Consider the following 12,555-nt stretch of genomic DNA (forward strand, 5'->3'; position numbering starts at 1 on the left):
AGCTCGGCGCCGCCGCGAGTGAGATCACCGCGGTTTATTTAAGGAGCCAGCCCTCGTCTTTGATAAACTATCGCGCCTCAGCCCTGGTTTATAGCTTCTGTGCGGGGGAGAGGAGAATTATTTATGGCCCCCCTAACTGGGTGTGATATCAGCCATGGCTATTATCGAGGCTAGTTCATCACCATAAAATAAGAAGTGTTCCTCGGGTCAAGAGTCTGCGCGGTCTCTCCTGTGGGCTCCGAGCGATGGGGGGGGGGGGGGAGATATACGGCTGCTGAGTATCTAAAGATAAATGGAAAGATGTGTGTTTGTGGGCATAATTTAAAGAATTTATAAATACACGATGTTTAGGCTTATACAATGGACGCCGCAGGGAAGCACGTGTGTTCTCTGTGTATGCACTGCCATGCTCACACATGCATGTTTACCTTCTTACCAAGCAACCCGTATGTAAACACACGTTTCCATTTCTGCCCCACAGCGGGAAAGGTTAACCAGGTAGACCGAGAGAGAAAATGCAACCCGGGGCGGAGACAGCCTTCCTTTGCATCCAAGATCTTTCTTTACCCTTTCAGGGTGGGGAGTGCTGAATTACATGGTCCCTTCCTTCCATTAAGACAGCCTTTGTATTGGATTTTGGTATTTGTGATTGCAAAGCACGGGGCTGAGTCATCTTAATAACATACCCGCGGATGCAAATGTATGGAAATAGAGTGCCGCACAGATTTTGTGTGGAGCCCAGCTCTGGCAGGGTGGCCATTCCCAGTTGGTTTTTTAGTGGCGCGGCTACATGCACATATATTATAGTAATTACTTTCTGGGTGCCCTCTGTAAGATGGCAGAAATATGCTCCACATCGCCCCACGTTATGTGCGAAGCATAAAGCCATATTGTAAGATAATCAAAGGCTTCTGAGAAAGGTTTGTGCTGATTAATAAAGTGTTTATGGTACTTTGTTTGGGGGAGATTGTGATAGATATTTTAGAGCCACCCAAATGGAATAGAAAATACCATATTGTTATAGGAGGCCCTTCATCAGCTTGAGGGAGACTGCTGGGGAGTTCCATGACGGCTAAAAGCTGGAATCAGATGAGGAAACAGAAAGAGAGAAGGTGGGAGGGGGAGGTTTAGGATTTTGAAAGGGGAGAAGCCAGGAACTGGTAGAATTTCAGCCCGGAGTGTGGATTGTTCAGGATCTAACATTAACTTGTGGTTGTTTATTTTACATATAATAGAATAGCTAAATGATGGAGTGTATTAGTTCTTTAATAATTTATAGAAATACTTTGATGTTGCAGTAATTACATTAAAGGTCACATATCAAAGGTAATTTGGTTGAGCAGCTGTGATGGTTTCTCAGAAGCAATCAATATCACTGTCCGTGGTGCTGATTTCACCAAGGGGCCTGCCAGATTAAAGAAGGCTTATTACTAGGCAGAAAGGCCCAGGGGAAATCAGGAGCACATTGGAGTGACGCGCCAGCCCCCCTTCCACCAATAATTAACACTGTTCCCCATAATCTGTGCTAATCCTTCATACTTGGAGATCCAGTGGCATTTTTTTCTGAAATCACAAAGACAAGTTGGGCAAGTTTGAGAGGAAAGGCAAAAAGAAATATGAATGTATGTTGAGAAAGGGGAGGGGTGGAGATAGAAGCCGGTGGCAGGGCTGAAGCATAGCCTAGAGTCCCCACCCGCTGCCTGGAACACCGTCCTTTCTTCAAAGGCTTCTCGGGGAGACTCACAGCCTCAAAAGCCTCATCACACAATTCTCAGGGCAGGCACCAGCCAGCGGGGGGATGGAGGGGAGGTACAGGGAGAAAAGATAGAATTGCAGCTCCAAGTTCTGAGGGCACATTGTCCCCTCACCAACTCACATGCCGACAAATGGGGAAAAAAATGAAGAAGTAAAATTATGCTTTAAAGTGGAGTCATTTTGATTCCAGAAAACGCAACTGGCATTATTATTGTTAGTTGGTTCTCTCCTTGGAGATCAGAGAAAGTGTAGCACTAGCAAATGCAGAGATAGAACCAAGCAAAATGTTACTGCCCAACCGAATAATACCTGTTCCTGCTTACTGAGCCTGTGCCCAGGGCTGCCTATTTGGTTGAGGGGAAAGAGGAAGACCTCTTCTTGTCTGGGGTGACCACACTAGGTGCCCTAGTGGACACACTCCACACCTGACTAAGGAGAATGAAATTGAAAAAAGAACCTGGAAAACTGGTAAGCTCAGCAATTCAGGCACTTTTCCAGACTTCAAAATCCATTAAAATCAATCCATTAAAATCAGCCCTCTACTTTCTCACAGAAGAGAGAAAGAGCAGGGAAAGATAGTACAGGTAGTATTTTCTGTTTCCCAGCAAGTTATGGAGCTAGAGTCCTATTTCCAGCAAGAAAAAGAATCTCATTGTTGTCATGCACACAAGTACACACACCATCACTACCAACAACAACTGTGAAGCAATGGACATAGACCTGAAGATGCCCCTAACATGGGCCATCATCTGGGGACTAAAGAGGGGCACTGACATTCATTTCTCATGGGATAGTGGAAGCTCAGGAGCAAGACCATAGTGGCTGGTCTTATAAATCAGAGGTCAGTTTCCTTGGGACTCAGCCTAATCAAAACTGTTTCAATGGCTGATGGAGTCATCCTGGACCAGCGTCACAAATGGATTATTAATTTTTAGTTTTGCTTGATTTTAGTAGGATGAGATCACTAAAGCGTGAAGCTTCATTAGGGTCCTTTTGGGCATGGCCTTCTGCCAGAATCTAGGCAGGTGGATTCCACTTTTTCTAACCCCACCCCCATACACACTTTCAATATCTCCTAGTCTCCTAGTCTTCTGGCCCCCTGTAACACATTCCCTTCTGTTTTCAGTGTTTGTACCACTATTGAAGGGGTAGGGTCAACATGGAGCAATTGTGGAGCTAAGTCCATCAGCAAGTCTTTGCTGAGTGTGTATCAAGCATTGTGCTGTGGCCCATAGGAAGCAGAGATCAAAGCACACCCCCCTTCCCTTTTGCATTTACCACACATCATCAAGTCGGGACAGAAGCCACACACAAACAAATATAACTAACCGTATAAGGTAGCGGGTGTTTAAAAATAGATAATGTGGACAATTGCTCAATGATCACAATTAATACTGTTCAGCACTTATTATGTGACTGGTATGAAGCCAAGCACGTTACCTCCATTGCCACATTTTATCTTCTCAATCACCTTTGAGGAAGATATGAGTCTTCCCAACAGATGAGGAGACCGAGGTTTGCCCAAGGTTTGCGCAATTGATTAATAGCACTGGTCTGCTAGCATCACCCAGGATACCCATCTCAGTTAGCATCACTAGTGATCTGAGGAGTTTAGCAGGGACCGAGGTGACTACAGAGTACAGGAATTGCTGAGTTTTCCCTCAGGACATGGGCAGGTGGGAATAGAAAGCTGGGAGTAAAACGAGTATGTCAGATGAGAGACCTGAGAAACCGCTCAGGGATGGGCATGCGCTCAGGCAAGGAGCCCTGCACTGGCCTGCCCACCTGAGCCAGAGATGTGCTGGGCAGCAGAAGCCTGCTTTCTCTGAGAGCTACCTGGGGCCCAGTGTGTACAGGAGACCTTGTGGAAGAACTGTGCTCCTTAAAAATACAGCCCTGATGCTTAGTTCAGCTCCTCTAGCTTTGGGGACTTATCAGGGAGTTGTCTTCCAGGAAAAGCCCATCTGTTTCCAAAGTTGGGAATACAGGGCCGGCCTCAGGGGGGAGGCTCTGACTAGAGAAAACCAGAAGATATGACAAGTGGTGGCAACACTTTGCTCCTTTGGCAGCAGAAAGGTCTCTGCACCAGGGCTGGCAAGGGGAGAGCTGGGTCCAGTTAGCAGGAGGCCTGGAAATGGTGAGAGGCAGGCTGGCTGGGGAGGGGAGCTGTATCTGCTTGGTAAACATTAAAGTTCCAATTCACTAGTTAAAGATTGGCTTTCGTGTCCTCACTCTAGCAACCCTAGAATACAAAGCAAACTAACACCGTCCTCCCCACTGCCTCCCACACCCACCCCTCAAATCAGCCCAGCAGACTTGCAGTGTCCCTGCCATCACGATTCCCGACTGACTCAGGTCACTCACCACAACTCAAGGTGGGTCATTTCCATGGAAATTCAGTGCATGCTTCTTTGAGTTTACCAGGAAAGATGTTAAAATTCAAAATTAAAAAAAAAAAAAAGCTCAGTTGAATTCCTAGCACCCCCCACCCCTGTCTCAGGGTGTCTCTTCTGTCGTTCTCCTTTCTTCTCACTTTCCTTTGCCTTAATCCCGTTTTCTCCTCTTTCTCTTTCTCTTTTTCCTCTTTCTTCCTTTTCTGCCTGTTTCCTCTTCTCCTCTCTCTTATGGACATTTTCCTCTCCCTCATTTTCTCTCTTGTTTTGAATCTTCCCCCCGCCCCCCGCTTTCTTCCTTCTCGCTGTCTCTCCTATCTCCTCCCCACTCTTTCTTGCCCACCCCTCCTTTACCTTGACACCCATAGGGTACTCTAGTGGGACCTTTCCTAGCCTTCAGGGCTTCCCTGACAAGGCCCATCTCCTTCCCTGACAGCCCTGCCATTGAAAGATCCATCTACTTTTATGTACAACTGTAAAGATGAATGATAAGTAGAAAGCATGCAGGCAAGAACAAGATGAATAAATTATAAAGGGCAAATGATGACAAGACAGGGGTCCCCAGAGACAGTGATATGATAACAGAAACTAAAGACGAATTTATGATGGATGTAGTTAGCATGTACGGAGGCTGTTAATTCTTCAGGGTAGTTTTACAACTTCCAGTGATTGGCTCAATCAAAGCGTTTCATTTTAGAAATGTGATGTATTTCCACTTGTCTGTCCTGTTGGGTTTGTCTCTGTACAGTGAGACTGGGTCTTGTCAGCATCTGCATGGAGTCTCCCAGTTCCCGCCTCCCTCTGTGTTTCTGCTTGAGATCATGAGGTCACAGCTAGCTCCACATAGTCCCCCCCCCCGCCACCCGGTTGCCCAGTCCTACTGTCCTTGCCAAGTATTAGTTATGGGAGTGTTGCAACAAAGTACCACCAACTAGGTGGCTGAAATTTATTGTCTCACAGTTCTGGGAGTTCAGAATCCCAAATCAAGATGTCAGCAAGTCTGTTTTTTTTCTGAAGGCTGTGAGAAAGAATCTGTTCCATGCCCCTCTCCTGGCTTCTGGGAGCCTTGGACATTCGCTGGTTATAAATGGTCTTTTCTCTGTTTCCTCATGTTATCTTCCCTGCATACATTGTCTATTCCTGGTTCCAAACTTTCCTTCTCGAAAGACACCAGTCCTATTGGATTAGAGCCCACTCTAATGACTTCATCTTAACTCGATCATTTGCAAAGACCTTATTTCTATAAGGTCTCATTCACAAGTACTAGAGGTTAGGACTTCAACATCTTTTTGCAGGGGTCAAACCCATAAAGCTGAGAATTCAGTGTTATTCAACCCATAACACTGAGAACTCACTCTTCCATGATAGGAGAAAAAAGTTCTTCCAGGGCATTTTGAATCATGGGTGGGGGAGGGTGTCCCACCAGCCCTTTCTCTGTGATTCCCACCTGGTCTCATGCTTTTTTTCATTCTCTCTTGAGAAAATAAGTGACATACAGTTTTTCTTTTCCATATTCCCTAAAAAAGAAATATCCACCTGTCCTGTAGGGGAGGGGATATTTATACCCTCCAGGACGTTTGATATTGTCTGGAAATGCTACTGGTACCTAGTGAGGACAGGCCAGGGATGCTGCTAAATTGCCTATGGTGCACAGAACATTGTCCCCAACAATGATCTGACCCCAACCATCAATAGTGTTAAGGTATCAAACCCTGTATTCAGGCCAAGAATGGGGTGGAAGGCAGGACAGAGAGGCCCCAGAACAGAACGTTCCCTATTCCTCACTAGTTCTCATTCATTTTGGGGACAAGCACAAGGGTCCCTAGGGCATGGGGGGTAGGAGGTGTGGCCACACATTTAGATGGTGGGGGTGCAGAGGGAGTTACGAGTGGTAGAGAGCAGCAGCAGAGGGAAAAGGCACTTTCAAGCAAGAAAGCTCATTTCTGGCTGCCACTCACACCCTCCTATCTCCATCTGCAGGGCAGATTTGGCCCAAGGGCCACCAGCTTCAGCACCAACCCCAGCTCACTTCTCTCTTCTGACTCACTGGAATCTGTGATCTGAGTGATATGAGTTGGGGATTTGTTCATGACAGAACTGGGACCAGAATATTTGCTTCCTCCAATGCCACGTGGGGGATGCCCCAGCCCCTCCCCCTTTGGAAGAGCCCTGGCCCCCACAGGTCTGCCAGGCTTGTGTCCTGCCCAGGCTTCCCAATCCAGCAGCTCAGCTCTCCACCATATGACACAGGCCTGGGCCATTATCCAGAAGGGAGCACCAGGGGTCCTGGAGGGAGGGCCAAAGGGTTTTAGATCCAGAGGCAGGGCCAGCTGGGCAAAGGGGCTGCAGCTGTGGCACCCACAGATCTTGTCTTTCCTTCTCCACACAGGCCGGCCACTCTAGCCCCAGGACCCGCTATTTCTACTTTGCTCCCCTCCCCCAGAGACATCTTGAAGTCTTCCTCCTTCCCTGGGGCTTTGCCCACACTGTCCCTAACTACTTTCTTCTTCTTGGCCTTGTCCACACTGACTGAGGAGGTGTTCATTAGTCAAATGAGTGACTCTTGACTCCTGTAGGAACCCGTCTTCTCTGTGATCCTCACAACACAGCCCAGGCCTGGCCATGGCCTATACTCAGCAAGGCTCCCTAACATATTTATCTGAAAGAATCAGAGAACCCCAGTGTCCACAGTCAGGTACATGAAAGAAAGAAATAGCAAGATAGCACCCAAGCTAGTGGACCCAGCCTGGCTGGGTGTGAGAGTCCAGACTGCCAGAGCAGGCCCTGTGGCCCCACTCGACTCCGCTCAACTCAGACTCTCCCTGAAGCCACCCTCTGGGCTAGGAAGGAGGCAGTGGGCCCGATTCCCCCTGGAGTCCTTCTAGCTTTGACATACTTTATATTACTAAGAATAATAGAATTGGCATCACTCACATTACTTCAGATGACAGGGAGATGAGGGGACAGTGGGAGAATGAGCCTGATTGTGTCTCCTGCTCTCCACTGCCTGACGCCATTGGTGACAAGTGTAATAAAGAGGGTCAAATTGTCCCTCCCTGAGGCATGCCAGCCACACTGCTGCCTCAGGGCTGAAGCCAGACTTCTGGCGTCAAGCCCACCCCTGCCCCCTGCTCAGGTCTCTTCCTAGGGACACCAGACAGGCATCTCACCTCTTTGTGCAGTGCTGGCCCCTGCGTGGTTGGGTCCCAGTCACCATGGGAATCGGCGCAGCACCATGTGCAGTAACCTGTAATTTACAAGGCAGAGTGTCAGGCATGGAACATAAATGAATAAGACACAGCCAGTTGAGGAGGGAGCTTGTCATCGGGTTGGGGAGGCAAGTGTGACGACAACTCATGACAGAAGAACCTTGATGGGAAGTGCCTAGGATTCTAATGAGACAAAGCAGGGTGCACTGGGGGCTGCCCAGCCACCCAGCTGATGCATTCCACGTAGGATGGCCAAGGTGATCCTTGTGAGATAAAGCTCCCACCTGAAAATTCTTCAGCCAGTGCAGACCTTCTCCTGGCCACAATCCTCCAGAACCATGGTGTTCTTGTCCAATGTCACTTCTTTTGGATGAACTCTGCCCCCTAGGGAGCTTTCCAGTCCCCAGGAGCATCCTGAACCACCCTGTGCTCCCCAAGCTGCTCTGTTAACTGTAGATTTTGCTTTGAGTCTCGGACCCCAATGCTTCACCTGTTCCTGTGCTGAGAACTGGAACTGTTCAGAGCAAGACGGGTGGACAGGTGTCAGGCAGCCTTCTCTCTGCTGAGTGACATCACTGCCCTTAGCACCTCCCAGGGGCATCCTAGCAGGTCTCATTCTCTCAGTTCCTTCTCCATCCAGATCACCTCCAGGCATCCCTGGAGAATTTCCAGTTTTGCACACCTACCGGGGGGTACATTTGAAAAGAGAAGAAGACCTCACTTAGTGGTCATGAATGTGTGAAGGAATTCTGGGTGGAGGTGCTTTGGCCTGGGTAGCTGCAGCTGGCGCAGGTGTGAGTGTGGGTGTGCATGGAAGGTGTGCATCCCCAGGAGAGGGAGCCTGAGGTTACAGTGAAGGCCATGCCCGCATGAGTCTATGTGAGGCTATTAAAGGACTTCTTGACCTTTTGCAAGAAAGCAAGACTAACAGAATGTCTGTGTGAGTTGCGGCTCCCAGACTGATGTGTTTTAGAATTGGCGGGGTTTCTTCTGGAGAGCATGTGCGTGGGCCGGCACAGGGCCAGATGTCTGTGTTGTTGACCAGTGGGGTTCTGGAACTGTGGGCTGTCATTTATCATCAAAGATGAGGAACCCTGGGTGATGATGGCAAAAGACAGTATTGTTCTTTATTCTTCAATTTCTTATGAAAAGAGTTGTTGTAAAGAGAAAAGTCCCAGAGTTCTAAAGGATGAGGTCTCTCTAGGGTGCCCCAAGTTTATTGTGCCTCAATTGCATGTGGCCATCCAAGGCACTTATGGTATGTCTTCATATGACCACGAGGGGGCGCCATAAAGGTAGCTTCCTCTCCTGGCAGCTGAATGGACATAAGGCAGATGTGTTGAAGGTGTTCCTCTTATCCAGCTCTGTGCCCAGCACAGCGCAGAAGAAACATCTGACCCTTCAAACACTGGCCGACTGCACAGAGGGCACCAACCTGCTGGATGACTTGGGTGTGAGCTTTCTCATTTTCTAGTGGAAATCATATGCTATATGGATTGCTACAAACAAGCCAAGTGTGATTTTTAATAACAAAACAATGATGTGAGTGACCTCCATGGTTCTTCACCACAATAAAAGCCTGTGACTATTAATTCATGTACAAAATAATTAGATAATAATGAAAATGTAAAATGGCTCAGATGCCGCTAAATTGCCTATAGTGCACAGAACAGTGTCCCCAACAATGCTCAAATATGCATCTTGGACTATATGCCCCATTGCAATTCAGAGACAGGAGATGCTTGTGGATTGTAATGACCAGAAGGGAGGATAGAATTCTGCTGTGTGTGTGAGGGACAAAGGGTTGGAAACATAGCGTGTTTGTCAGTTTTCCATCACTATAATAAAATTCCTAAGATAATTAACTTATAAAGAGAAAAGGGTTTTTTTTAGCTCATAGTTTTAGAGGTTCCAGCATGTGAACAATTGGCCCCACTGTTTGGGGGCCTGTAGTGAAACCAGCACATCATGCCAGGCAGGGCAAAACCGCTTACATCATAAGCCAGGGAGCAAAAATAAATAGAAGAAGGGACTCACAATCCAGTTAAGGGCATGCCTCTAATGACCTGAAATCCTCCCATAAGCCCATCTCCTAAAGCTTCACCACCTCTCCATGGAGCCACATTGAAGACCAAGTCTTTAGCGCATGGTCCTTTGAGGGTCAGTCAATATTTAAATTAAAGTAGGTTGTAAGAGGAAGAAGACCTTGGGGAGCCAGGAAAACCTGAATGTTTCTTCTGGACTCAGGGACGAAAACCAGGAGAGTGCTTGGAGAATAAGGACACCTCTCTTACACTACTGTGCTTCAGAACCTCCAGTCCCTTACAGTCTACATGTGCCAGTCAACTCCCATCAGGTCAGTCATCCCCAAAATCCTTCACACAATAGGTGTGGCTTCTGTCCAGAAAGTCCCCAGCTTCCTTCTCCCAGGAATGGCTCTGCCTCCTCCTGCTCACCCACCAGAATCTCCCCAGAGCTTTAGGACCCAGCCCGTGCTCCTGCCTTCCTCTGCAAAGCGCTCCCAGTCTATCCTCTGTTGCACCCTTCTCCCTCTCGTCTCAGCCTTGACAAGTGCACCCTGGCCAAAGTGTGGACCTTGGGCCAGTGCATGCGCTTCCTCAGGACCCTGTTCAAAATGCAGAGTCTTGGAAGTCACTTCAAATGGTCTGAGTCACATCACCCAGACTGTACCCACTGCACTGAACAAGATTGCTAGGGTATCTAGCATTTACCAGCCTAACTTTAGGCACTAGAGGATGTTGCCTTAGTTTGAGCGCCCCAGAAGCTGACTCCAGGCAAACATTTGAATGCAAGTGGTGCTTGCCCAAATGGGCTTTGGGCAGTGACCCCAGGAAACACAGTCAATAGTGAGAAGTGAGACAGGGAGGAGAAGAAATCAATAAAGGGCATGTTATCAGTCACAGCAGCTTCTACTATGAGAGGAGCTTAACCCCACTGGGGACTCCAGAACCAGTGTCAGGCACACTCCTCAGAGTCATGCCACTCAGGGTCCAGGGAGCTGGGGTATTGATACACCGATTCCCACCAGGCTTTGGCTGAGCATGTACCCACGGATCATTAACTCCCAAGCTCCTCTGGCTTGCCTCACGGGTGGGCAAAATTAGCTCCACGTTCATAGAAAGTCCTGGAGCCAGAAGTGTGAGTACTGGCAGCTGGAAGTCAGGCCACTGTCACTGAGGTGGGGAGGGCAAGAGAGGTCATGGGCAAGACACTGCCTGCCTCTGTTGGTGATCAAATCTAGCACCATTCTCCCCAAAATGGGAGGATAGATAAAAGAATTCTGCCTCTCTAACCACTGACAGTTGCCATTCACCAAGAGCCAGACACTGCACAAATATTATCTCACTTAATACACTGTCACACGGGTACTCTCAGCTAAGCATTATCTGTGCTGTTGTACAGAAGAGGTAGTTGAAGCACAGGGGCTTACGCAAGGCCATGAAGCCCAGGAGAGTCTGGTGCGGAGCCCACTCTCCTTCCACCACCCTAGAGGACAACCTAGGAAGCCACAGCTGCAGAAGGGTAAGAACAGTGTTATCGTGCTGGGTAATGACTCCACACGTGTCCACAAACCTGACCTGTCCTTGGATTGCAGAAGTATTGTTGCAATTGAACCAATTTCAGCCACAGCTCTACCTGGAGCCTTACTGACTGTGTGTCTTGGGAAGACCTTGGGAAGGCATGGGGCTGTCCTGTGTTACCCTCTCTGAATTTCAGTTTCAGTGACTACCCTATTGGTTAAAAATACATTTGGCAGCCGGAGTGCAGTGGTGCATACCTGTAATGCCAGTGGCTTGGGAGGCTGAGGTGGGAGGATGGTGAGTTCAAAGCCAGCCTCAGCAAAAAGCAAGGCACTAAGCAACTCAGTGAGACCCTGTCACTAAATAAAATACAAAATAAGGCTGGGGATGTGGCTCAGTGGTTGAGTGCCCCTGAGATCAATCCCCAGTACCCGCCACAACCAAAAAAAAAAAAAAACACTTTGGCTGCAATAGCATCAACAAATGGAGCTTGGTTTTCTTTGCATATCATGGCATCTAGGGTCTGGTGTTGGTTCAGCAGCATAATAATGTCAGGGTCAGAGTCTTTCCCTCATGGTTAGAAAGTGGTTTCTCTAGCCTCATGTATCACAACTCCAGTCAAGCAGGGTGGGTCCAGCTAACCTCTGTCCCTTTTATCAAGAATGTGAATAATTTCCCAGAGATGCCCTCCCCAGTAGACATCTATGTATGTCTCGTTTGCCAGAAGTATGTCACAGGGCCATCCTAGCCGTAAGATAGACTGGAAAAGGGAATGTATTCCCAAAGACTAGGCACACATCTGCCATGAACAAAACTGTGCTTCTGTTGGTAAAAGAGAAGAGGAGATGGGTACCACAGGTAGTAAACTGTACACTCTGTCTCCAGCCTGATAGAGACAGTCAAGGGTACACTAGAGCAAGCTAGGCTAGGCGGAACAGCAGCCCCACCCATACCCAGGACAAGTGCACCTGCACTCAGACTACCTTCAAGGCTTGCGGGAGGAGCCTGAGGCTGGAGAGAATAGTCTCAGATTCGTTCCAGAGGTGCCTCTCCCACACAGCACTGCTCGCTCAGCATGTGTATCCCAACCACTGACATGGTTTCTAATTCCATGGATCTCGTGATAGGGAGGGAATAGCACGTCAGCCCCTTAGACACCATATTTGTCCCATCTATATCTTTTTTTGCAGTACCAGAGATTGAACCCAGGGACACTCTACCAGCCCTTTTTATTTTTTATTTTGAGACAGGATCCCATAAAATTTTTGAGGCTGCCATCAAACTTGCCATCCTCCTGCCTCCTGCCTCCTGCCTCGGCCTCCCCAGTTTACAGTTGTGCACTGCCACTCCAGGCCTATCTCTATCTTTCTTGAACTGTGTTCTTCTGCACCTCTGCATGTGGCTTAGATATCAAAGGCCGACAAGCCAACAGACACTGTCCCCACATTACAGGCATTCCCCAGGCACTTCATCATTCCCACCCTTTGGGCTGATGGTTGTGCTGGTGGGCACACACTCTCCAAATGTGGGTCATCCTGCTTCCAGGGCCAGGAAGTGGTGACCACCTTATATTTTGGAAATGGACACAGCCTCTTCTGGGCTGTGGTAAGGGATGTGGAGTGAGGCACACAGCACACCTGTGCCAGCCCTGCCTGA

At 48.4% G+C, this 12,555-nt stretch overlaps 1 protein-coding gene across 1 annotated transcript in view; it reads left to right on the forward strand.

Annotated features, from left to right (window-relative positions):
• Celf4 (CUGBP Elav-like family member 4) overlaps window positions 1-12,555 on the forward strand; it is a 293,998-nt gene that overhangs the window by 76,252 nt on the left and 205,191 nt on the right.

Source organism: Marmota marmota, unplaced genomic scaffold (genome assembly GCF_001458135.2).
Source record: "Marmota marmota marmota unplaced genomic scaffold, marMar, whole genome shotgun sequence".
NCBI classification, from domain to species: domain Eukaryota; kingdom Metazoa; phylum Chordata; class Mammalia; order Rodentia; family Sciuridae; genus Marmota; species Marmota marmota.